Source organism: Rissa tridactyla, chromosome 4 (genome assembly GCF_028500815.1).
Source record: "Rissa tridactyla isolate bRisTri1 chromosome 4, bRisTri1.patW.cur.20221130, whole genome shotgun sequence".
NCBI classification, from domain to species: Eukaryota; Metazoa; Chordata; class Aves; order Charadriiformes; family Laridae; genus Rissa; species Rissa tridactyla.
Genome location: NC_071469.1, coordinates 50,263,071 through 50,289,352, shown reverse-complemented (window position 1 = coordinate 50,289,352; position 26,282 = coordinate 50,263,071). Strand labels below are relative to the sequence as shown.

The window sequence follows — 26,282 nt, the reverse complement described above, 5'->3', positions numbered from 1 at the left end:
GCCCCGGACAGGAGAAATAGGAAGATCTCTTGCTTACAGCTCAAAACATACAGACTGTGCAGTGCTGGAACTTTAGTATGCCTAGCAAAACTAAATAAGGATAGTTGGGCAACTGGTCAATATTGGCTAGTTTAGCTATTAACCCCTTGCCATAAAAAGCGCTACTTTGTCTTTAAAAAAGCGTACAGGACTGAAGAGAGGACCATCACTACTTCTCTATGTTTAACCCCCATGACTAAAGCAGCTTTTCTCTCTTTAGACATGTTATGATGATTTTCAATTGTAGTATCTTGTATCCTCAAAGAGCTATAAAGATATGCGATAATGAATTTAAATAGACTAAGTGGTGCTTTCTGTGGGGAAAACTGCTCAGATTTACAGATCAAAGACAGTAGGAAAGAGGTTCTAACTCCTAACTATATTAATGCTTCATCTTTCTACCTCAGCTTTTTTGTAAAATTGGAGTAATAATCAAACAACAGGAGTTCCAAAGATAAATGACCTACTCACTTTCAGAATCTACCGTCTAAACATTAAGTCTCACTAAAGAAACCCTTTTCGGAGTGCAGTATTTTGTGCTGTTTGGTTATTTAATACGTTAGCCAGTGTGCTGCTATTTTTGTTATGAGGTACTGTATTTTGAAGTATTGATTAGAGGCTCACTGTGTTCAGAAAGGCATCGCGTTACTTTATGCATCTAAAGGAGTTAATGACTGTGAAGTGGTCAAATACTCTTGTGATCATCCCAATTTAAAAAAAAATAGAAAAAAAAAAGTCATAGCTATAAATCAAGAGGATTAAATTAAAATATTGCTTCCCTCATTGCGGCATCCAAATGATGCAGAGCTCTCTTTTATTCTGTGCTCATATAGCTCTTTTCATAAACTATCATAGGCACTTCCATGATATAACAATGTTAGAAAACTATTGGAAATAATATTATGACAATATATAACAGCCTACATGGCCAATATAAAACAATGCTTTAATATATTAGAAATATATTCACAGTTTAGCCTTAGTTCAGCTATGTTGGCTACTATGTTTCACGTTGTACAAAATCACCATTGTTTGTACTGCTCACTTGCTTTATAGAAAAATGCAGAGATTACCCCCACAATAATTGTTATTTTACTGTAAAGCAGTTCAAATATCTGGATGACTGAAATGAACAACGATTTACTGGATTAAAGTAATCTTCAGCCTAAAGAAGCACAGCATATCCAGGTCTGCCTGCTGATGGGGACGGCCTCTTTGCCATCTGCTTTTAAGCAGGAAGAACAGAGGACTCTTCTGCCAGAGGGAATTCCTTCCCAAAGGCAGCCGCAGTCCCCATACTGATGCTTAACGGAGCGGTAGGAAACACTCTCAGCACCTGTGTCTCAAGGTGCAGCTCCTTTTCCACTACCTGCGTTAACATATTCTCCTGACTTTTTACCTCTAGCATCATAGACAGCCCTACTGTTTCACTGTGATGCATCTTGCTACCCAACACAAGACAGGCTTAAAAATAAAAAAGAAAGCTATACCTAGCAAAACTTGAGATTAAGGTTTTACATAGTGCAAGCAAACAGCACTGCAAGCAAAAAAATAAAAGCAAACAGTCTCCATAAAATATTGTTCTAATCTGCGCTTACAACTAGGTTTCATTCACATCCCTCATGCAAATTTCTTTCAGTGTGCTCTTGCTCAAAGGCCACACAGTCACGAATTCTGCTGCACTCATGATGCTCCACAACAATAATTTCCATCTCCAGCTACTTTGATGCCAGTTTAAATGCCCTGGGGAGTTCTACCTGCAGTCAGACACCTTGTGTATGTAATTTGTTTTCACTTTCATGTGTATGTAATTTATTTTCACTTTTTTAAGTACTCATATACTCAATACCAGGCTGTTCATTTGGTAATCTTCAGTTCTTGCTACAGACGATCTTCATGATATCTTCATGATAAATATTATAACAGACTTTGGATATAAAAAAAAGCTGCTGCACATCTGATCTCTGATATATTAACCACTTCTCACAGAGACCTCGCCTTCTACAACAGGTACAAATATTACATCAATCTGCTCGGTGCATCTGAGAGTAAATTCTTTCCCTCCCCTTTACCCTCCTTCAACATGGTTTATTTTATCAGAAGAGGTTTAAAGTAGTTTGGAGATGAATTTTTGTTATCTATCAATTATATGTTGCCAAATCAATAGCTAATTCTTTGCAATTCCCCAAGATGTCAAGGGAACTAAGAAAAGAATATTACTATTTGGTATTCAGATCAACTTTTCTACCATCAGTTTTATTCTACTATAGTCAAAGCAAAATTTCCACTAAAGTATTAAAAATTGCAGGACAGGATCCTGGACCAGTATAGGAATCAGAACATTCAGAGGAAGGTGCCAGAACATTCAATCTTACTAAGACTAAATACCCCAAACTGTCCTCCTTCAGTGTCAGATGACCAGTTTTCTGCCACTTATCATAATAGAATTTAAGGAATTAAATGGGTAATCAGGAAGAGGAGCATAAATGGCCAGAAATTAAATAATGATGGAGAAATAAAAATAGAAAAAAAGTGGCAGATGAACAAAAAAAACAAAGCGTAGAGAGAGGAAGAAAAGAAAGAAGTAAATTGAGACACCGAATCATTGACATTCTGACACACTTTTCTACCAGTTTTTAATGAAGGAGGAATTTCACACAGTAAGTTTAAACAAAAAGCACTTTCCCCCACAAAACACATTAAATTTATTATATACAGTATTATCAGCTGTGGAGAGAGCAATGTATATGGCGTTGAGTAATGCAGGTGAAGGCTATCTTGTAACTCATCTCTTTCATATTTTATTTCTCAGATCATTTCAGAGATCCAATGATCTATTCTTGTCATGTCACAGTCTTTAGCTTTTTGTGAAAGACTATCCTTCTCTAGGGAGGAATTAATGCCATGCACCAGTACAGGTCACGGGTTGAGCTGCTGGAAAGCAGCTCGGCAGAGAGGAACCTAGGAGTCCTGGTGGACAATAACTTGACCATGAGCCAGCAATGTGTCCTTGTGGCTAAGAAGGCCAATGGTATCCTGGGGTGCATTAAAAAGAGTGTGGCCAGCAGGTCAAGGGAGGCTATCTTCCTCCTCTACTCTGCCCTGGTGAGGGCACACCTGGAGTACTGTGTCCAGTTCTGGGCTCCCCAGTTCAAGAAGGACAGGGAACTACTGGAGAGAGTCCAGTGGAAGGCTATGAAGATGATCAGAGATTGAAGCATCTCTCTTACGAGGAAAGGCTGGCAGACCTGGGTCTGTTAAGCCTGGAGAAGAGAAGACTGATATGGGATTTCATCAATGTTTATAAATATGTAAAGGGCCGGTGTCAAGAGGATGGGGCCAGACTCTTTTCAGCGGTGCCCGGTAACAGGACTGTCCTACCCCTACCATTTTGTGATTCTGTGAAATATTGAAGGAAATGCTGCTAAGTTCTCCTGTCTTCATTTGTCTCTTGAGTGTTATTTACTATGGTTCTAAGGGTTCTTTCTTCTAAATAAAACCCTAGAGATCTCCTGGTGGAAAGGAAAAAAAAAAAAAGGAAGAAAAAGACGGAACTGAAGCTTCCCCGTTTTCATTTACAGATAGAAAGAGCATTTCCTTTGCCTGTTAGCAATGGGCACTGCCTACACAGTTTTTCATGCACATGCTTTGTGACTGTAGTCTTATCAATCGCCAGCTGTGTAGAGCTAGTTGTGCACATACAGATCAGTATCTATAGCCATTCAAAATACAGGCTTTGTTCTAAACATGGATATGTGAATTGTTACTATGTGAAAAGAACTTCTGGTTTGATTTGAATATCTCATTTCTTCTGTTCCGTTCCAAACTCTGCGACATGCCTCACTCTCAAATGGAGATTTTCATTATGTTTAAGAGCATAATTCATTCTGAAGCTGTATGCCCTTCACTTAATTTGAAAGGTTTGAACTTTTCCATAAATCATGGAACACAACTGGTTTCTTAGCTGCTAGAAAAAGACAAAAAAACCCCAAACCCAGTATTGACTACTATGACTTTACTATAAATACCCTTGAAGGGGCACAGAAATTGCTACAAATATCAAATTTAGAGCCCTTCATCTTAAAATAGACCAAAAAAAGTATTTAGCACACAGAACAGAAAAATGCAGCCACTTGTAAACTAACCAGCCAAAGAAATGCACAGAATGAATGTACATTTGCTGACCAATGTGAAACATTTGTGGTTCCCACCAGAAACAGAATCTGGTCAGAATTCAGTAATATATATACCTAGTACTGATATCAGATCAATATCATTAGACTCCAATGAAGATGAAAGCCTCTTACTGAAAATATAAATTACCTTTTACCATCAAGATTTCAAGTTATATTAAAACTGCATTCTTATCTTCCCTTTCCTTCAGTCAAAGTGGTATTTCCAACAATAGTTCACATGAAACACAATTTAAGCAGTGAATCAAAGACTGAAACATCAATCCATTATGCTTCCTGTTTCTCATTAAGTGCAGGGGTGGAGAAGTTCAAACTTTATTTAGTATGTTGCAGATGAAGATATCATAATGTCATCTCATCTAATTTCAGTTTCTTTCCATATTTGCCCTGAAGAGTTGTAACCTCTTTTCCCAGTGTAAAGCCTGGAATCCAAACCATTCTCTATGGCATTAAGGTTAGATTCATAGAATCATAGAATATCTCAAGTTGGAAGGGATCCACAAGGATCATCGAGCCCAACTCCCTGCTTCTCACAGGACTACTTAAAACTAAATCACACAATGAAGAACATTGTCCAGATGCTCCTTGAACTCTGACAGGCTTAGTGCCATGACCACTTCCCTGGGGAGCCTGTTCCAGCGTCTGACCACCCTCTTAGTGAAGAACCTTTTCCTAATGTCCAATCTGAACTTCCCCCGATGCAGCTTCATTCCATTTCCTTGTGTTTTGTCGCTGGTCACCAGAGACAGATCAGCACCTTCCCCTCTGCTGCCCCCTTGAGGAAGTTGTAGACTGCCATGAGGTCACATCTCAGCCTTCTCTTCTCCAAGCTGAAGAAACTCAGTGACCTCAGCCGCTCCTCATAAATCTCACCCTCGAGACCTTTCATCACCTTGGTCACCCTCCTCTGGACACATTCTAATAGTTCTAATAGTCCTTCTTATATTGAGGCATCTCAAACTGCACACAGTACTTGAGGTGGGGCCGCACCAGCGCAGTGTAGGGTGGGACAATCACTTCCCATACTCTCACTTTCCGGTATCAAACCTTTCTTCTGTCAGAAATTCATTTATAACTTCTCCCAGGTAATAAAGTAGTTTCAATTCTTTCCAGAGGCTTTATACTCTCTACCACAGCTACAGGTTATACAAAGACGTTAAGTCTCAGTAATGTTATATGAGTGCAGATTGGCCTGTTTTCTGGCAGCTGCCAAGCCTGGTGAAGCATGGAAACAATTTGTGAATTGCAGCAGTGGAATCTCTGAATGTTCTAATGAACGAATACCAGGGAGCTGGAGGGAGCTCACCAGCAACAAAAAGGAAGGTATTTCCCAGAGACATTTGAAAATCTAACCTAGTACTCAACCAGCCATCTATACTCCTGAGCAAAGATAAAACCTTTCCTAATTAAAAGATGTTTTGTGCTTTTTTGGTGTTTCATGAGATGTGGGAATAGATCCTTATGAAAACTTTTGCATCAAAAATCCCATTTTATTTTCCACCAGTGTGATTTTTCATTGTTAATATTCTTACACTCCGCATATGTTAAGGCACATTAATAAATGAAAGCAGCAAGTCAGCCTGTCAGATATTTCATAAAGTACCATGGGAAATGATTGGCTTAGGATGAGTGGACAAAATCTGATTGTTCAGAAAACTTAATTTTATCTGAGGACCGATAAATCTATGTGTAGCATGGACATACTGAAAGTTAACTGGGCTCAGAAATACACCATATCTGAGCTTTTGGGACAGCCAAGGACCTTAATGTTCATGGCTCAACTCTACCTCTTAACATGAAGGAAGAAGCATTACAATTACGCTGAGGGACAACAGATCTTTAGTTTACATATTCTCTTGGATTTCTCAAATGCTAGCAACAAAAACATCCGTCATTAAGGCTTCAGGGTGAAAGAGAGAAACACAATAGTTAAGCCTGGAAGGTGAGACTGAAATAAGCCAACCAGACAAGATTTTGTACAGTTAAAAATAAAGCCATTAACTCTCTTGGTGAAACAACAGTTCATTATGCTAAATTGTTATATGGCTGGTAAACTGGCATTTTCATGAGTTTTTAAGTCCTATAAGGAGTTACTTGGAAAATTACTGTAAACTTGTGATTTGTATTCTCTAACAGCTCCACAGCAAGAGAAAATATAGCCTCCAAATTCCCTCTTACACAGGGAAGGTAGTTGAAACTCGGTGTGGTTTAAGAAGCTCTTGAAAGAATTTCAGGAGACTCTGTATGAACACTCAGACAGCATCAAAGATATGTGCTCCCATTCTCTACCAGTTTTCTGCCATGCATTAGAGCCATGAGATCCCCAGAGCCTGAAAAGCTGACTGCATATCAATATCCTAGCATGAATTACCTTTTCGGTAGGTTTACCGTCTTGGGACGTGATGTTTCTCCTTGTTTCCCAAAATACCCCTGGATCTTCTCATCCTACTAGCCCATTTGAGACTGTTCCGCAGACCTGCCTGGACCCCCTCACAGCATCCACCCTGTGGAAGAAACAAATATTGAAGAACGGTGATGCAGAAATTAAACCTTGTAGAGACATAATTTGAAGGCATTGGGGGAGAATAACTAAACTAAAACACGATATAGACCTGTCATTACACTACCTGAGAAGGGAGGGGAGTTGTAGGATTATAAAATCCCCTCAATGTAAGTATAATACAGCTGCTGAAGGCACAGTTAATTTCAAGAAGACTTTAAGACACAAATAAAAGCAGAGATTTCAAAGACAGCAATTAGTCAATAATGTGATCACCTAATTTTGCATATAAAAACCTTGCCTATTGGAAATGCATTATTTTATGTTTTAAAAATTATTAAAAATTAAAAAATTATTTTGCATGCTTAGCAGTAATAGGGGTGTGTGTGTGTGTTACTGATATATTTCTGTAATGAGTAGCTTCATCATACATCATACAGGGTATGGTGGTAGAAATTAGGTCTTTCCTTGTCATTAGCAACAGTGAAACACAGACACTTCTTGAGGGCAAGGTATACCTTCCAGCATTGGAAACTTCTCTCATTTAGAGTCTTACATGCATGTTGTGGTAAAAATGAAAATTGGACAAAGTTTAAAAATTAATTACTCTGCTAATAACTTGTTTTCAAGTTATAGCCTGAACGAAATTCCTGTTTCATTCAATGACTAAATAAACATTAGAAATAATAATCATACATATAATTTCATAGCTTGAAAACACTGATAGGAATGAGATCTGAAAAAGCAGTTTTACTTAAAATCTTTTAAAAACATAGCTCATTTACTAAAGAAAAATAAATTCTACTGTCTTCTGTTTATGACAAAAGATAATTGAGTAAATGGTGACTCCAGATAACCCATAAGTCACTGATTCTGTTTTTCAAAGACATGCCTGCTTTCTATTCCTTTGGCCTCGGCTGCCTAGCAACCTCCACAGAGCTTTCTTAGTCTATACTAATTCTGGAGAGTTTTCATTTATATATTTATTTATGAGAATGTCTATAAGGAGGATGCAGAAACAAAGAGCTCTTTTTTCCTTCCTTCTAACACTGGGCTCCAAACATGTCACCTCAGTGTCTCAGTGAAGGACGCAGTCCTTGATTTTGGAAAAAGAGCTACCTACCTCCTTGAAATCGCTTGGGAACTAGGCAAATCCCATTTATCATAAGACAAAAGCTGAGTCTCTGTAGGAAGCTCCTGACGTAATACGCACTGATATTTCTTGCCCTCCCTGCTGATTTGATCCTTTGATAATATTTTTCACCCTGAAATACTAGGTGTTTATGTAAGGCTCCTGTTTTCATGCAGCCTGGAGCTTTTACTTAACAGGAAGACAGAGTTTGTGCTGCTGCACCGTGTCACCAGCAGTTTCTGCATCACCCAAGCACTGGAGGGAAATGGAGATTAAAACTGATCTCCCGCTGTGTCAGTGACCCAAAGCGGGACAGTTTGGAAGTTATGGATGGGACTACTTATTACAAGTAGTTCAAAACTGGATATGGACTGTGTCTCCCTGAACCAGTCACCAGCTTTCTGTTGGAAGAGCCTATTTCCTCGGGGTTTTTTTACCTCTATTATTAGTGCAAAATTGAGGATGCTACAGAAAGTATCCCTATGTTACATAAAAAAAAAATACTTATTTTCTTGCCAATTCTATTCAAACAGCACTTTGCAAATACTTTATGCTCTGATCAACACAGCCCTCTCCTTCAATCAGAGGGGAAAAAAAAAAAGAGAGAGAGAGAAAGAGATGGTGAAAGACATGTCCTGTAGAGACTAACAGGCTCTTCCAAATGAATAATGTGGTAAAGGCATGCCAAGTGTTCATAGCTTGCGGCCTCATGGTAGTGATGTGGGTTTGTGTCTCGCTACTTCTGATTCCTGAATTCCTATGGATATTTATTTCAGGATCAAACTGAAGCCTGAAATATAAAAAACTGATGTGTCTTGAGACATAGCAGTATGCCTTAATCTCTCCATTACATTTTTTCTGATTAAGTTGATCTGTAGCTGTGTTATGTCGTTACGGAACATACAGGGAATCTGTGACAGAACACGAACCTGAAACCAGATCTCCTAACTTCCACTTTCTGTTTCTTACCAACTAAGCTATGTAGATAAAGATAAGGTTGTTTTAAACACGACAACAGTTGTAGGATTACAGAAGCATTTGAAAATCTTGGTGTTTATATATACTTAGGCATCAATATTGAATAAGTATATTAAAAAAAACCCTCCCTAATAACGTAACAGGAAACAAAAAGTATATTGGATGGTATATCAGTGTCCAATGAAATAAGATAATGACAAGATAAGGAACAACATGAAAATCATTCAAAAATAACCTGCTGGTTAAAAGAGCTTAATTTTTCAGAGGAACAGTGAAATAAACCACGGAAACTGAAATGTGCAAAATGATTCATTAAACAGGAGGAAGAAAGTTACTGGCAATAAATAGAGATACAGGATTTCTTTTTCTGTTCATAGACTCACTATAAGCAATTTTCTAAGTTGCTTTACCTCTGTCATTCTACACAATGACATACATTTGTAGTTTTCCCAGCAAATATCTCAGTTTGTACTCCTGACAGTTATTGTAATACAAATAAATTCCAAGTATAATCCAAAATTAAGTAGTTGCTTATTGAAGCAGTTTCCCCATACGTATGTTCATTTTTCACAAAGAATCATTATTAAAGCAAAAATTGAGTGTGTGGTGTTTCCCTCCCTTTAAAAGTGTGATTATGATTTCATATGCTCTTCAATGTTAAGCCAAACTTTTTGAAAATAAACCTAATGAAGAGTACCAGAAGCATACTTACATATCTGTTTTCTCACTTACTTTTGTGAGAAGTCTTTTTTAGTAAGTTCAAGAACATCTAAATAGACAAAAGATGAGAAAGAATTTTTTTCATGCCTTTTTATAAAAAAATGTTATAATAGGCTTCCCTACAGAATGAATAAAATCGGAATTGTGCTAAAGCAGCTACCAAAGGAAGTCCTTTGGAAACAAGCAAAAGCTTGAGAAAATTAAGTCTCTTGAGATACATGGAAAAATAAGTTGCAAGCAGTCTCATCCTAAATTTCAAAGACGATAATTAGGTACTAAATCTACTACATTTACACTGGAAAATCTCACCTGCCATGAACTTATGCTTACAAAAGAGGAGGTATACTAAAAAGACTGATTTTGGCCATCCTCTGTTAAAGAAGGTTTTCACAAAGGGCATTATGAGGAAAAATAAGTTTTATTATGAAAAAGATGAAAGGAACATTATTGTTAATACACAAGTATAAACTTTGCTTGAAAACTCACCAAGGAGAATTGCAAGAAATCTTTTGAAAGCAATCAACAGTATTAATCCAATGCTCAGCTCTTCATTTCAAGTGCACTGATTTTACTTCAGACTTACGCCAGTAACTGATTAAAATTTTGACTAAAATCTAAAATCCTAAAATATTTTCTAAAAATTTATTATGGCAATAAGTTAACACAAACTCATTGAAGTTATAATCAGGCTTTAGTAATTGTTCTCAAAGCAGTTATTTTTTATAGATTGCAAAGAGATGAAAAAAAGCTTCACGAAAAGGAAGACTTATTAAAGAAAAAATAAACAGTAGTATCTGCTACCATGAAGACAACGCAAAATGAAATAAATAAGCAGAAGAGGAAAAATATCTATACAGTTCCTGTTATTTTTAATAAATATCACTAACAGGGTAGTATTCAACTGCCAAAAGAAATGAGGTTATTTAGATACTCTATGTTACTACGTCTGGCCCTGAGTTGCCATTCCAGAAGAGCACCGGTTTCGTGTAGATCCTATGTCTTATCTTGCCTGCTCCTGTGGAAGTCTCGGATACTCTAGGCCATGTGAAATAGCATGAGATACTTTTATATATGAATCCAGACCATTTGCAAGCTGTTAGTAAAAATGTGTGTGAGCTCTGAGTGTTTACACTCAGAGGTAACAGTAAAGGTAAAGTTAAAACAACAGGAAAATCGCAGTGTGCTGTGTCCGCCTAAGACTTTCAACAGTCCCAGAGGGTACAGAGAGAAAATGCTACTTCAGACAGTTTCTTAAACAAAGAAAGATATCTTTATAAAAATTCTGTACTACCAGTAAATATGAAGAAGTTAAATTTCACCTCTGAATAACTGCTGACTCACTATGCAGTGAAACTAGCTACCGGTGTTTTCTACGTGATTTGAAAAGGCGTTCTTGCCGGTTCTCATTCCCTTCAGTTGTTGACATATTCCGCTATTTCAGAGCTCTATTTCATTTTATATGCTTATCAGAATAGAACTATTTTATGCTAAGGAACTGGACAAACCTCCATAAACCTTCAGTATTTATTGCAAGGTCATAACTACATTTTTTCATGATCTTCTAGCTTAGTGAAATCCTGAGTAAGGATTATTCTCCTGCATGAGACCTATAATTTCTGTGTATACTGCACTTCTCATTTTTCCTCTTTCAGAATACCAGATGGAAACAAAACAAAGAATAGTTGCATGTCTGGTATGCTAATATTTTTATACTTCTGCATTTGAGTTAAGCAGATGGAGATTAGGTAATTCTGCGTGGCGCTCTCTCCAAAACAATTTGAGGTAAGGTATAAATACCGGTTTCTAAAATCATATTCTTAGCTTTTTTATGTGATCTGCTACTGCAAAGAAATTCATATACTTATATTATTGATTGGAAATGGTTTTGTACATCTAATCAATAAAAGAGTTAATCTGTGTTGAACCAATCTGCTAGACTATTTCTCTCATTACACCTAACTAATACAAAGCTGTGAGTGATTCATTTCAGAGCAACAGTTCAGTGTACAAAACAGGTCTAGTGTCTTTTTAATGTGAGTGTTTGTGTGTGTTTATATACACAAAATATCATTAAAAGTATTTCCCCCGACAATATTCCCTCCATTTTATGATCAGTTCTATTGACTACCAGTAATAGTCTCCAGATACATGTCTGACAAACGTCTGTTTAATTTATTTTTTACAATGAAAGATTTGAACTGGTTTGTTCATCTATAAATACACACTTTTGTGCCGTAGACACAAATATGCATTTGTGTTAGCTTTCATCCCTGCTGTGTTTGTACAACACAGTGTGACATTCACAAACAGAAAGAAAAGACATTGAAATGAAGAACATTTGATAGCGTCGCCTAGCATTTTAAATACAGTGAAATAAATAAATTAGTGCCAACTTAATCAACTGCTAAATTCAGAGTGGCTGAAATGAAACAGATTAGGCCAGAGAGGAAAAAGTGAATCTTAGATGAAAAAACAACTCGTGTTGTCTACAAAGCAATAGGACTGAATTCTACTGAACTCTTAGTTTCAGACTTAGATTTCCCCTCCCTACTAGGGTATCTGATATAGTTTCAGTTAGCAATAATTATAAGGAATTTTGCCATCACATAACGTAGGATCATCAAAGGAGTAGGCAAGGATCATTATCTCATGGGAGGTGTCCCTGCCCATGGCAGGGGGTTGGAACTAGATGATCTTTAAGGTCCCTTCCAACCCTAACAATTCTATGATTCTATGATCTCTACAAAAAAGGAAGAAGACAGTCTTAAAAGAGCAAGAGCCAGAGAAAAATTCAGAAAGTAATTTTTATTACCAGAGCCCTGTTTTAATCACAGAAAGACACAAGTTCGCTTTTTGGAAAAGCATCTAAAAATATTGAGTTTTCTTTTCAAAATGAAAGCTAAAATTCTAGTAATTATATTATTAATAAAAAATATTAATTATTATAATAAAGTGAGTTATTCCTGCTTTCTATGAAATACTATTATTCTGCTTGTTTATTTGTTACTTATCATTTTAGGAATCTTTTACCTACTTAATACCCAGTTCTTAGAGTTTTCAACCGCTAATTTGAAGTGAATTCATGAAAATCAGCTTCAAAAATGAAGCAAGGAAGCCAACAGCTTGAAAGGAGCTACAGATGCCCTTACTTACTAGTTCATGTTGACATTTCCTAGTCTCAATGCATTTCCCAAGTCAGAGAGTTTCCAGACACAGACACTTTCAAATATATTAATAAAGCAAAAGACCTACCCATTATTTAATCTATTTTCTGCCCTTTGTACCCTCAAGATATTGCAAAAGAAGGTAACATCACTTGCTGATGTTACACATGGTAAAAAAATTCTTCCCTGAAGTATCACCTTTTTAGCTGATGGATTTCCTTCAGAAGGATATGAAGAATATGATTTGTCTCATACTAATGAAGAAAATTAATTATCTTATAGTATATGTGCTATCATTGTTATACCTGGGAGAATAATTCCAAGAAAGGGAAGTCTTCTCAGAAATTCACAAAATCGCATAGTATTAAAGGAAGGGGATGGTGATGGACTGCATTCAATAGGTACTGCAGAGAAATAACTAAATATTGATGCTTTTGCCAACTCAAAATAAACAGTGGAACCCTCTTCATCAAGAGTAATACAAATTCAGTTGATAGCTTACTGTTTAACTTAATGAATCATTTGGCCCTCCGGGTATTATATGATAATCATTTTTCTGGACAAAAGACTTATTATGAAATTAGCAGGAAAGGCAAACTAGAAGTCACAGTTACACTCTGGAAAGAAAGAATGGCTTCACTTATCTCGTGGAACTACAGTGTGGAACATCTCTTGAGTAATTCCAGTTGCACCCAACAGAGGGAGCAATGCTCATACCACAACTATACATCTCATTATAAAACACACACCTACGCAGATATTATGCTGATTGAATTCTTGCTAAATTGATTGAATGATTACCATAGAGCAACACACAAAATAGTTAACTTTTAAGACATTACACATATTGTCAAGCCATCATGTATGAAGCGTATTGTTTTATGAATTTGTAAAGTTGTGGTGAAATACACATTTTAAGAAGAATATTAATGAAGTGTTAAGCTGTACTTAGTAATATCAATCTCAGATAACAAAATCCTCAGATATTTGGTCTAATAGAACGAAAATCTCATTTCAACCTATAGCAATTTACCATAGTATCAACACATCATCATATGTGATACAAAAAATGCTTTCTCCTTACGTAACATGCAAAATATTGAATTCATAGATCATATAAAGGTATATAAGACTTGGATTTCAAAGGGATTTTGTATACTATTTGTTAAACTAGAGTTTGTTGCCTTTTTCTAATAAACAAGCAAGTAAGAAAATACAAGTATGCTAAGCAAAAGCACTGATAAGAAAGTCAACAGTGTGTCACTAGCTATTTGCATATATTATATCAAAACTAATTTCTAAGTTTAGATGAAAAGAGGTGAATAAAACGTGGAGACTGATGAGCAAGGACTGATGCATAACTGATATTCCCTGCAATATATTAAGTAGAAATTGCTGCAGCTTCCATTACTGGGAGGTGCAACGCACTGTTGCCTGCAAAAGAACAGGGAACAATCCTGAAATTGTTATTGGAAACTAAAAAAAAACCCCACAAAACAATCAATGAAGAGCCATTAGAGAACAAAAGTCAAAAGATTTTCGAGTGAAATTGCAACAGTGTAGTCTACTAGTATACACTAAAAGCAGTTAAAAATATCAGTTGCTCTCCTGTCTGTAAATTTTTCATAAAATATTGACCTACTTCCCTGATAATAATGATTTCAATAATTTTCCAAAAATAAATATAACTAAAAATAATTAAAACCTATGCATTGACAGATTGATTATGTGTGATTGCTCATATACGTCATATAGTACAGTGTTGGTGATTCAGAAAGGATGATCCAGCTTTAGCAGATGGAAACAGGCCAGAAAAGTCTCTGAACCTCTTTGGCAAAAGAAATTGGGGTTCGAGACCTGGAAAGGACATCACAGGCTTTTTTTTTCCTCTAAAAAGGACATGATTTGGAAATGACCTCCAACTTAAAATTAGTTCTATTCTCTCGGCAGAGTAAAAAGGGAATAGTTACTACATCTCTTCCTGTTATACTGATTACCATGTTGTGAAAAATGCTTTCGGTTCCATCTCAATACTCCAGTTTTCCAAAATTGCCAGATTCATGCAAAAGAAGCATGCACACAGCATAATGAAACAAACTCACAGAAATTGGCACAAACATAACCAAAGGCAGAGCTGACATTTTCAAAAATACTGTCTTCACTATCTGCCCAGCTTTAAGAGTCCTCATTAAGATATATGGACTCAACTTGTAAATTTTGCTCTCCAGAAAATGCGGTACCCTAAAATATAGGCATTATCAGACTGTAAATTTGGAATCAAGTAGCGTTAGCATCTAGTAGGCCTTATAAAGACTCATAGCAGACTTAGACTTTGTAAGCGGGTTATCTGGTTCAGCCTTTTAGAAACTTTTGCAAGCAGAATTTTACCATCTGGAGTATTAATTTATATTGTCTGTGAATGACAGTTGTACCTGAACTATCTATACATTAATGCCCCCTATTTGATTGCAAATGAAGAACTGCGATACTTGCAGGAATGGCATCATTTTTTTCTTGTTACTTTTATTCTACACTTACATTTAGTTTACTTTTTTAGATCCAGTGCAATGCATGTGTAATAATCCATGAAAATTCTGCTTAGGAAAATTAAAAGTCTGGGGTACCCACACATCCTAGGGAGCAAAGATGGTTATTTAAAGAACCAGGAGTGCAAGCATTCTTCTTTTGCATATAATCTAGCAGTTAGAGTATTTGTAAGGAAATAGGGAAACTGCGTTCAATTCCTGCTTCAGCTTGATGGGCTGAACTTCATCTCTTCCAGAAAATGTCTATTTGCTAGACTTCATGGGCCTGAAGCAGCGCAACATCTGCTAGCTATGTAAAACTTCTGGGGCTAGAAGGAAAAGGAGCATGCAAGTTGGCGATCTGGCTTTGAAAAGGTAGTACTGGGTTCTGATTACCTTATTTGGGATTAATACTTTTGTAACCAGACCATATAAAAGGTACAAGCCCTTCAAGATCAGTAACCCAAAGCTGGTCTGGAAATCAATTCCAGTCTTTACAGTCTATGTTAGACATTGTTCATGAAAGTATTTTAAAGGCCTGAAAACATCTATGGATACTAGATACAATATATTCATTAGTGTCCTGGAATACACCCCATAAACAACACTTACATTCTACTTAACTTGAGCATACTCAAAGCATGAATACCCTTTGAACAGAGTTCACAAAGAGATTCAAGGTCAATTAAACTTACAGTAGACAAGACCCCTGCTATTTATTCTTGGTTGTCTAGTCATATTTTCAGAAGGACGAAGGGAAGACCTCACTAACTCTACCATATCATCAGAGTTTTTAACCTCCTGAAAAGACCACTATTAATATTACCTAAATGATTATAGGCTATAAGCATCATCATTTTTTCAGCTTCTGTCTGAACTTTCATAACATTTCCTATGAAAGGCTATTTTTATCTAAGATCAGGGGAAGTAAAAAAGAAAGAAAAAATAATCACATCTTGTGTACAGGACTGTACTGTACAGGAACTCGTGGGGCAATCTCTCCATGGAACAGGTAATTGTGCTGTAGATTTGCTTAACTTGTCTGGCAGCAATGAACACAGGACCAGGGGACAGAGTTAAAAACACACAGTGAAGAATAAAATCTGCACCATATTTCACTCTTGCTTTCAGTAACATAAGGAAATCCACAATAGCTGTACTGAAGTCCTGAGTGCAAAGAATAAGAATAAAAGAACACCTCTAGGAACAAAAAGTTATGGAACTTTCCAAACCATTCAAACCACTCATTTAAATGACAATCTACATGCACCAAAATTTTAGCATGGTATCAAAGTAGTAAAGAAAGAACCTGACTTTTGATATAAAAATATCTCTATTAACGTGAAACTTAAAAACAAAAAACTCCATGATTTTCCCCCTTTTCCCAAATGCTCTCCAGCAATAAAATGTATTCCTTGTCTGAGATCCTGTATAATGAGGCCAAGTTTCAATTTGGGACGCAGATTTTTGTACTCAAGCAATTAAAAGCCCCTAAAAAAACACAAAGCCAAGAAATTATGCTTGCTATCAGACTTCAGAAATGGAAGTTCAGAGAAAATCATGTTTGTGACACATCTTTGCCTAAGATTGTTTAAGAGAACTGTTACATTTTATCAAGAGGAATTTTAGACCACCTCCTTTCAAAACATTCTCCACATTTTCCCCGACACATTTACCCCAGCCTATGGCCCAGAGCTCACAACTGGTGAGTAACAGCAGCTGAGCTCCTGACACAGTCATGTGGAGAGAGTGATTCCAACATACCCAGCTCTCCATCTCTTCTCTTGGCAGATGTGACATATTATCCAAAGTCTGCATTTTCCTAAATTGAGATCGTGCAATCCAGTCACGAGCTGAAAACTCATATTCTGCTGACTTGCTAGTTGAAAGAGTAGCTGGAATACGTGAAACACATATCCCTAAACTACACAATCCCAATTTTAAATGACATTCAGGATTTTTTTTTTGTTGCTGTCGAGAACTTTAATGAAATTTGTGAAAGCTTGGAAATGGCATTCAGCAAAAGTAAGTAAATGGACATGTAGTTCTGGAAACCAGTTCTAGAATGAGATAGAAACTTGCAATCCCCTTAATTTCTATGCTAAAAGAATAACCACTACAGAGAAAGAATACCTCATTTACAGACATTCATTCAATTTTTCTCTTATCAGCTAAGGTAGTCAAGAGAAATGCCATTATACGAAACTGATGTTTGCTCCAGTAGCAAAGGGAATGAGAACAGAACATTTTATAAACACCTCCAAGGAATTGATAAGGGATGACTGTAGTTATCTGCATCAGAGGCATAGATAAGAAGCTTCTTGCCCATTGCTAATACTATAAGCTACCCCATCACTCCATCTATAATGACACCCATAGGAAAATATTTTGGGGCTAAACTTTTTTCTTTTTTTTTTTTTTTTTACATATGCCATATTCCACATACTTCAAAAACAGACCGCATTGAGAGTTTCTTCCTCCTAAATATACCCTGTAAAATAGTTTCTAAGGAACTACCAAATGAATTTATATTCAATTAATTCCTGACTGTTTACTTCTTTCAAAGGCTCAGAGTTGCTAGCATCTAGAAAATTTATTTTACAACATTGTATCTTAAGTTCCAGATGATCACAGACGGCGGTACAGCAACAAATGTAATTTTCCTGAGCAGTCACAAATATGCTAAAAAATACAGCATACCTGGGCTGCTACCTTACTGATTTTTTCTATGTGTGAATGATATTTTCAGAAAAGAAATAATTATTGTGCTAGTCCACAGGCTTATGGATTTTTTGTATCACACATGCAGGTAATGGTTCCTATCCCCATCCTAAGAAATATGCATAGCACAGGCAGATTTTGCTGTATTGCAGCCATGGCAGGGTTATTTAAGCAAACGAAAATGTCTCCTTAAGAGCTGGTTTCTTTTTGTGCTCATTCGCATCAGAGAGAAATAGAGCTAATGCTACGGTCTTATGAGTGCTTTATGCATTCTGACAAACCAAACGAGGTTTGTCAGGAGAGGCTCTAGGCAGCATGGAACTGCTGCAATTTTACATCTCATTGATTATCACAATGGGAATTGAAAACAGTTCTCTGCTTTCCACATGATATCAAAAATATGTTGCAGTCCTCATAAAAATATGTAGGTCCTCCAGTAGAGAGAAAACGAGGAAAACCAACTTGGTACAGCATTGTTTCCTCATGAATTTGAGTCATGCCCATCTGACCTTTATGAAGGCTAATAATAAAGCAATAAGGTGACACACAGTAAAGCATGTCATTCTGTGAGTAGTTCTGCAATAGGTTACATGGAACAAAAGGGCAGGCAGTTCAATGCCCTGAGGCTTTGGGGATATGCTTATTTTGTGGTAAGTGCATCCTGTATACTGTTGGCATTACACAGAGTATGTGGGAATGCACGTCACAACAATATTAAAAGAACAAGGACCTAAAAAAGCTGGAGAGAAAATTAAGGCTTATTATTGTTGTCACATCACCTCAGTCATTGCCTGGTTTGATGTTCTGGGGAGGTTTTCTATGAAATGTTCAAGGGACTAATTATTTTTATTGCTTTTATACAAAAATCTCAAGTCTTTCCTCTTCCCACATCTTCAGTGACTTGTTTTAACTGGATCCAGCAGTCCACATCCACAGAATGTTACAATTTTATAAGGTACAGACTCACATTCTAAGCACAGTAAAACGACCCCAAAACCACACAGAATAATACAGAGTGACAGCAGTAGAAGTCTGTTCTACTCAGAGATTGCAAGCGACATATGTAGTACCATGTGCTAAGCAAGCTGTGATAGTCACTAACCCTTTGAGGTGCCTAGCAACCTTCAGTAGCATTCAGTGGGAAGAGAAGATTTTCAGCACTCTACAGAATTAAATTCCTAATAAAAGTGTTTACTCAGGATCAGTCCTGGCAGCCCTCAATGCTCCCTAAAATCAGGTAGATGAAAGCATACTTAGCACAAAAGAAGAGCAAGTCCTTAGCTGTTTAACGGTAGTTTTATAGAAGTTCCAGTTGACTGTTCAGCAAACTGGGAATCAGAAGATCAAAGTTCCAGAGTTCACCATGCCTTTCCGGTATTCTATTTTATATATATTATAACCATATATGAATACCTATACCAATTCTATACATGTACGTCCAATTCAGACACATTTTCAACACATATACCATATAAGCAATGATTAGTATAACAGGTAAACATAATCAATGGAGTTTGAAACAATACAGAAATTGAAAACCAAGTTTAAGCAAGTTAATGACATCTGTGTTACTCCCATCAGGAATATCCAGGCACAGGAAGTTGGATGCAAAAATTAATCACAAGCACTCCCAGTGAGTCACTTTAAAACATATTGGGATCTGTGTATCAGGTAAAACTAGGTCTGTATGACAAAGAAACACGCCAATTGAAAAAAGAAGCAAAACTCAAATGACACTCAAATACTACCAAGCAGACAGTAAGAACAAAGCTATTGGATCTGTGGGGGTAACTGGTAGTTTGACAGGTAGCAGAATAGAGAAATCTAGGAAAAGAAGATACCTCTCCCACCCTAAAGGCAACTTTTGAGAATTTACAAGTGCCGTTCCCTGCCTGAGAAGGATATGATAAAAGCAACACTTCGAAATACAGTAAGTAATCTCACCCACCATCTTAAGGACACAAAAATGCAAGAATAAATTTGGGTAAAAAATATCATCTCGGATTTCTTGATCCTGTGTTATAAAGCAAGATAAAGACAAAGCAAGTAAGGCCCACAGAAATACAGCAATGGGCCAAGTCTCATGATTCCAGCTGAAAAAACAATTTGTTCAAGTTAAGAACAAAAATAATTCGCTAGCTAAAACCAGCAACCATTTACTTTTCCTATAACAATAAGAATTTTGTTCACAGTAAACAGTATGGTGTGCACAATGGCATCTGTGACAACCATTCTCACCTACTGGTTATTGGTCTGCTGGAGAGGCATTAATTCCAACTCTAACACTAATGAAATAATTATCATCCTTGGGTTTTTTATATATATATATATATATATATATATATACACACACACACATATATATATAAAATGTTACTAACCTGTCACCTACTACTTCATGTGGTAATGCTGCTTTATAGATCATAGCCCATTATAAACTTATTGCAACACTGAACACACAAAACATGCTTTCCTATGATTTTTTTTATATTTTTGTACATGGCATGTATGTATATAAATTAAACCTTATAATTCCAACAGCAAGTTAAAGTTGTGAGACACAGAAGATTTAAAAGGGAAAAAAGAAAAAAGAAGTAAAACAGTAGTTTTTAAATTTCAAACAATTATGACAGTTTCTAACACCAACAATGAGTTTAGATTGGCTATTCTTCACTGTAACTGGCCAAATATACTTATGGTTTCAACTGTTCCAGATGGTCATCAGCTGCCATGAAATGCCTGACCTGATGATAATAGTCACTGTGAGTTCCATAAAAAAAAAAGTCACATTTGGGCCATAGTGATTTCATGAATATAGTGCTTACACAAAGCAATGTACTGGAATATCACAGAATTACAGAATGTCCAAGGTTGGAAGGGACCTTTGGAAGTCATCTGATTCAAATCCCCTGCTCAAGCCCCCATCATGAGCAGCCTCTGGCTTTGCACTGGTGCATGGGGTTTTTCGTCCCCAGGTGCAGGACTTTGCACTTCTCCATGTTGAACTTCAGGAGGTTCCTGTCAGCCTTTCAAGGTCTCTCTGGATGGCAGCACAACACTCTGAATATTCATACATAATATATTGTTGGGTCAGTTGTTTAATACCTTGTTAATTTTGTTTCTTATTTTTTTTTCTGTGAAAAATATTAACAATTTGTCCTTCTTCTTTTGCAATTTAATGAATAGATAATATATATATTATGTGATTTTTTTTTAACAGAGACTGAATTTGTCTTTCTGGAAAGTATCTATCATATAACAGATATTGCTACAAGAAAAAAACACTGCAGCTTGGGCCAATTAGTCTTGCAAAGAATACTCTTCATCTGAACATATAAAAACATGACGATATATAAAAAATGTGATATAATAAATGAAATATCTGCAATCTTAACTTGGTACTATACTGCAAGTCTAGGGGTCTAAAAGGCTGAATTATAACCAAAGGGGGTTTTTGTTTGTTTGTTTTGTTGGTTGGTTGAGATTCTTTAAAAAACAAATTAACTGAGGTGTTTTTTTTTAACTTCTGATTTTGAGTACCAAGTAATGGAAACCTTGTGGCCTGAACTCCAGGGTTACTGATCTCCGAATGAGTTCAAAGTTACATATCATGAGTGTTTTGTAAATTCAGACATTGCAGGGATTTAAACGTGGTTACTCATATACCAGCACATCCAACACAGACCATTAAAAAAGTGTAGGGCAATCCACTTCTTTAAAAAAAGGATTATATATTTTTAACCAGCTTCTAAGAAGTTACATTGTAATAATTAGTGAACATATATAAAATATTTCATAAATGGAATTCTACAGAACTGCTAACTTTTATTATGATGTTACCCACATTATTTTTTATTTAAATTAGTAAGTAAATTGTAAGTAAATATGCATTCCTAATACAGTCACTCTGAATTTCATTTATGCCGCATTAATGGCAGTCTCACTGAGAAGAAACTGTGCAGAAGAATGTTTTAAAGCTAATTGACAAAAATACAAATTTCTCTCAAATTTAGCAACGTTTTGCCTTCAGGCAGAGAGAGACTAAATAACTGTCCCTTGCCCCTGTTCTTTTTCTCTGACAAGAAATTATTGTCTCTGAGGAGGAGACACTGTTAGTCACCACAGCCTTGATCTCGTATGTTTCTTGCACCTGAAGGAATATTGGATTCAAAGCAATATTGGATGACCAAGAAATTCTACCAGTATCCTTCACACTAACCTAGTCCATCATCTTCACCATGTATCCTACATGAGTCTGGTGCAATCATGGATGCAAAATCACCCTAAGTCTAGCAATCTTGTAACCAAAATGATAATAAAAAACAGGATATTCAGAGATGGAAGAGTGATTAAAAAAAACTTATTTTAGGAGGACAGTTTAGTCCAACATGGCTAAATAAAAAGATAGGATTTTATGAATATCTGAAGATTACAGATCATGAGGAGGAAAATCTTTATTTAGAATGGTACAGGGAGAATGAAACTGAAAAATGAAGGTAATAAGCTTAATGTTAGCAAAACATTGAATGAGACTGAAATCTACCCAACAGAGACATAATTCTGGAAGGCAAGGACATTTGGAAATAGAGTAGACAAAGCAGGAGATAGCAAGAAACAATTGTATACTGAACATGGAAGGCTAAATCATCTATATTTGCCTTTTTTGTCTTTGAGATTACTTCCAGTCAATCCTTCTGGAGCACCACTACATTTTAACACTTTCCTCCTTTTTTCCTTCCTCTTCCTTTTAAAAGCGCTATCAAAATAGATGTGACCTCCTTTCCCTTCTGCTGTAAAGGATTTGTATAATCACTATATTTACCCTAATGTTTTCATATTTGATTCTATATATCTGAAAACCTATTTTAAGCAACATATGGAGAGAGCGTTCAACATTCCTCTTTTATAATGTAGCTTTCTGTAGCCACATGATTTTTACAGGATCACCTATCACAATAGTATCTCAGTGACCTTATAAAAAAGCAACAGATGAATGCATGAAGAAAGATTTGGGCTGTAGAAAATGCTAAGTATCATGACTGTTGTAAGAGATGGACTGTAAATTCCCTGATGAGGGGCACAAGGCCCTCCAAGCCTTCAATGGAATGCCTCAAACACTTGCACGGAAATAAATAATGCAGGCCTGGCCTTCAAAGAACTGATAAGGCTAACACTTCTGGCACCTGCAAGTGTGGGAGAACTGTCTTGTGAAGAGAAGATAGTTCTGCCACTCTTGTGGTGAGCTTGCTAGTTCGCAGTTCTCAAGGCCATTGTGTACAATAAGTGACGTTTGCTTCATTATCTGGAAAATGCATATGAAATGCACACCCTGCATATGCTAAAGATGATTACAGAGATCATGCTAAACATGTATGACTATGGCACTCCTCTCTCCACCCAAATCATGCAACACGTCACCTGGGAGAAGGGAGAAACCCGAGACAAGGCTGTCCTTGGCTAATTCAGCAAACATAAAAGGGGAGAATACGTGCCCCTGGAGAGGGAACAAAGAAGAAACAAAAGAAGATTGTGCCTGGGAAGAATCTTTCCAAGAAAGAAGACCGTACCTGGGAAGATTTTTCCAAGGAAGAAGAAGATTATGCCTGGGAAGATTCCCTGAAAAAGACGCTGGAACCAGGCCCTGTGATCTCTTTATCTCTGCCTTTTTCTCTGTCTTTTCCTTTTTCTATCCCTCAGTTTCTCTTTTCGCTTAGAATTGTTAAGTAATGGTTATAATTGTTAAGTAACGACCTTAAGTACGACCTTAAGTACCGCTTGCCATAAATTGTCCTATACCTGTTGTTAAGTAACACAATGCATACCTCACCACTTGCCATAATTTGTCCTATACCTGTTGTTAAGTAACACAATGCATACCTCACCACTTGCCATAATTTGTCATACACCTAACCAATTATCATGGACTTGTTAAGACCTATACTAACCGTTTTGGGAAGCTAATAAATGTTTCTATATGGACCTTGAGATTTATCTCATCTTAGTCCACGCCATTGGGAATTTATGAATCTGAAGTCACTTACTCCCCCTCATTCCTGAGAGTGGGATGTGACAACTGTTTATCACATCCCTACATCCACATACAGAGTTCATTCACAAAGAGCAGACTAAGACTCTTCCAAAGTGAGTGAAAAGCTTACAAGCCTGCAAGCATTTTATAGAAAAGATTTAATGCTAAAACAAGTCTAGGAACTAGGATTCAAACGCTTTTGATGCCTGAAGAAAATAAATACTTATCTCTCTTTATTTCAAAAGAATCAAAAGAGTTTTGGAACAGTACTGGGAAACTGTATTTTTAATACCAGAAATATCTGTTATCTTTAAATCTTTGTTGAAATGCTCTATTTCTGCTAAAGGGGAAGTTTGGTGAATTTCCAGAATTTTTTTAGTCATATTCATATTTTTTTCAATACATTCTTTTTCAAACACTTTCAACTGTCAAAGGCAAAGGGAGGAAAAATACAAAAAGAGTCACTGCTATCCTAATACTGTATATTCTGTCAATAGCTGATAATATTTAACTTCTCCACGAATGGCATCCCTCTTGAAACTCTTATGAAATGTTTATATTATAATTTTTTTAAATTATCTTCACCTTTCACTCAGTTTGCCTAACTTGCATTTTACTTGTGGTCTGTAATAAAATAGTTAATTGGGAATTTATCTAAGAGCCTCTACTGCCTTGTGGTGGGGTACGTGCAACAGAAATATTTCTATATGTGTAGTCAGCATTTAACTGACTTGATTGCGTTTGGTGTGTAAGAGCTGGATCTTTTAAAGGGGATAAATCTGTTCACATTTGTTGCTGCACACACAATAAAATGTGAGGCATAAACTTTTTTTTTTTTTGATTCTCAGAAGCTCTTATCATCCCTCCCATTTCAGCTCCATGAAAATAATATTTTTTTATTGATAGTCTGCAAGTATGATTTAAACTGATCTATTTCACAGTCTCTCAAACTCTTTACTAAATTGATTTTAATTGCTGCATAATCTGGTGAAAATCAACAATTGGCAGACTGCACTCAAGACACGCTTGAGAATGGAATAGCAGGGGGGTTGCATATGTGGGACTGAGCTGTATAGTGTACACACGGGAAAGAAGATGTGAGAAAAAGGCTTTACAGTAATAAGAAAGTATAAAACAAATAATCTGTTGTGCTCCAAACTCGTGGCCGACTGACACATTGTGTCATAGGAACCTGCATGGAGCAGGAACTCTGGAGGAAGAATTTATAAAAAGTACTTGGAATCAAATGTCTCTGTATACCCCTGGAAAGCTATATGTACTGAACTAAATTTGGAAAAAAAACATTACACAGATTACTATCAAACTATTGCTAGTACGCACTAAACACTAATCTTGTTCGAATTCTAAGGAGATTTTAGAGTTTGGGTATGTTTATTTGTAATACAAGGAAAGGAAACTTTTAAATTAGAAGTCATTTCAAGTGGAAAAAAAACAACCACAATATTTGTATTCCGATAAATGTGAAGAAATGTTTCTTAAAAATGTAAACTAGTCACAGAATTTGACATTAAATTAGTCAACATTTTATTCAGCTCTGATCTATATATTTTTTCTGTTTGGGGAGAGAGGGGAAGAAACAGTCAAATAATATTGTCTAGCTGTAGCACACACCTGCTAATGACATTGCAACCAAAGCAGAAGCATTCACTTTCTACTTCAAAAATATGTTCTGACATACTAGGCTATATGAGCTATTCTGTCATGTGATAAACTTTGCTGCTGTTTCTTCCAGTGCAGCCCTGAAAAACTGCAAGCCAAAAGCTTGAAGAAAATACAGTAATCTTTAGAGATGCTGGTTATCTTTCCTGATACTTTCTATATCCTAATACAACAAGAACAAAACAGAACAAGACAGAATTTTGTGGAAAGTGCACCAAGATAGAACTAATGTGAGAGTTCATATTCAGAGACAGAAATCATACTTTACCTGAAGATGCAAAGAATAGACAAGATAAAGCAGTCTACTGTATTCAAGTAGAATTTAGTGGTTTTCTTGTCCTAGTAATTCACATAACCCTTACCACCTCTTGGGATAGGTATTGTGAGATAAGTGAATGATTGCCTCAGGAAAACAAAAGGTTCAGCCTAACTTGTCTCAAAGGCTTGGTCATTTGTTAGGGACAGTTAAATAAGAAATTATTCCCTCCACCCAGGCTCAAGTTAGGGTAATTAGAGGGAGCAAAATAGCATCTTATGCCTATTATGTATGGATCAAGGAGGATTTTTTTCTGAAAATGCCATATTTTATTTTAGGAAAAAGG

At 36.3% G+C, this 26,282-nt stretch overlaps 1 protein-coding gene across 1 annotated transcript in view; it reads right to left on the bottom strand.

Annotated features, from left to right (window-relative positions):
* The window catches only part of LRRC4C (leucine rich repeat containing 4C), a 105,345-nt gene that overhangs the window by 48,564 nt on the left and 30,499 nt on the right, over positions 1-26,282 (bottom strand). Inside the window, exon 2 of the mRNA XM_054199788.1 lies at positions 6,604-6,736. The gene's annotated coding sequence lies outside the window, so the exon portion shown is untranslated. The remainder of the gene's footprint in view (positions 1-6,603; positions 6,737-26,282) is intronic.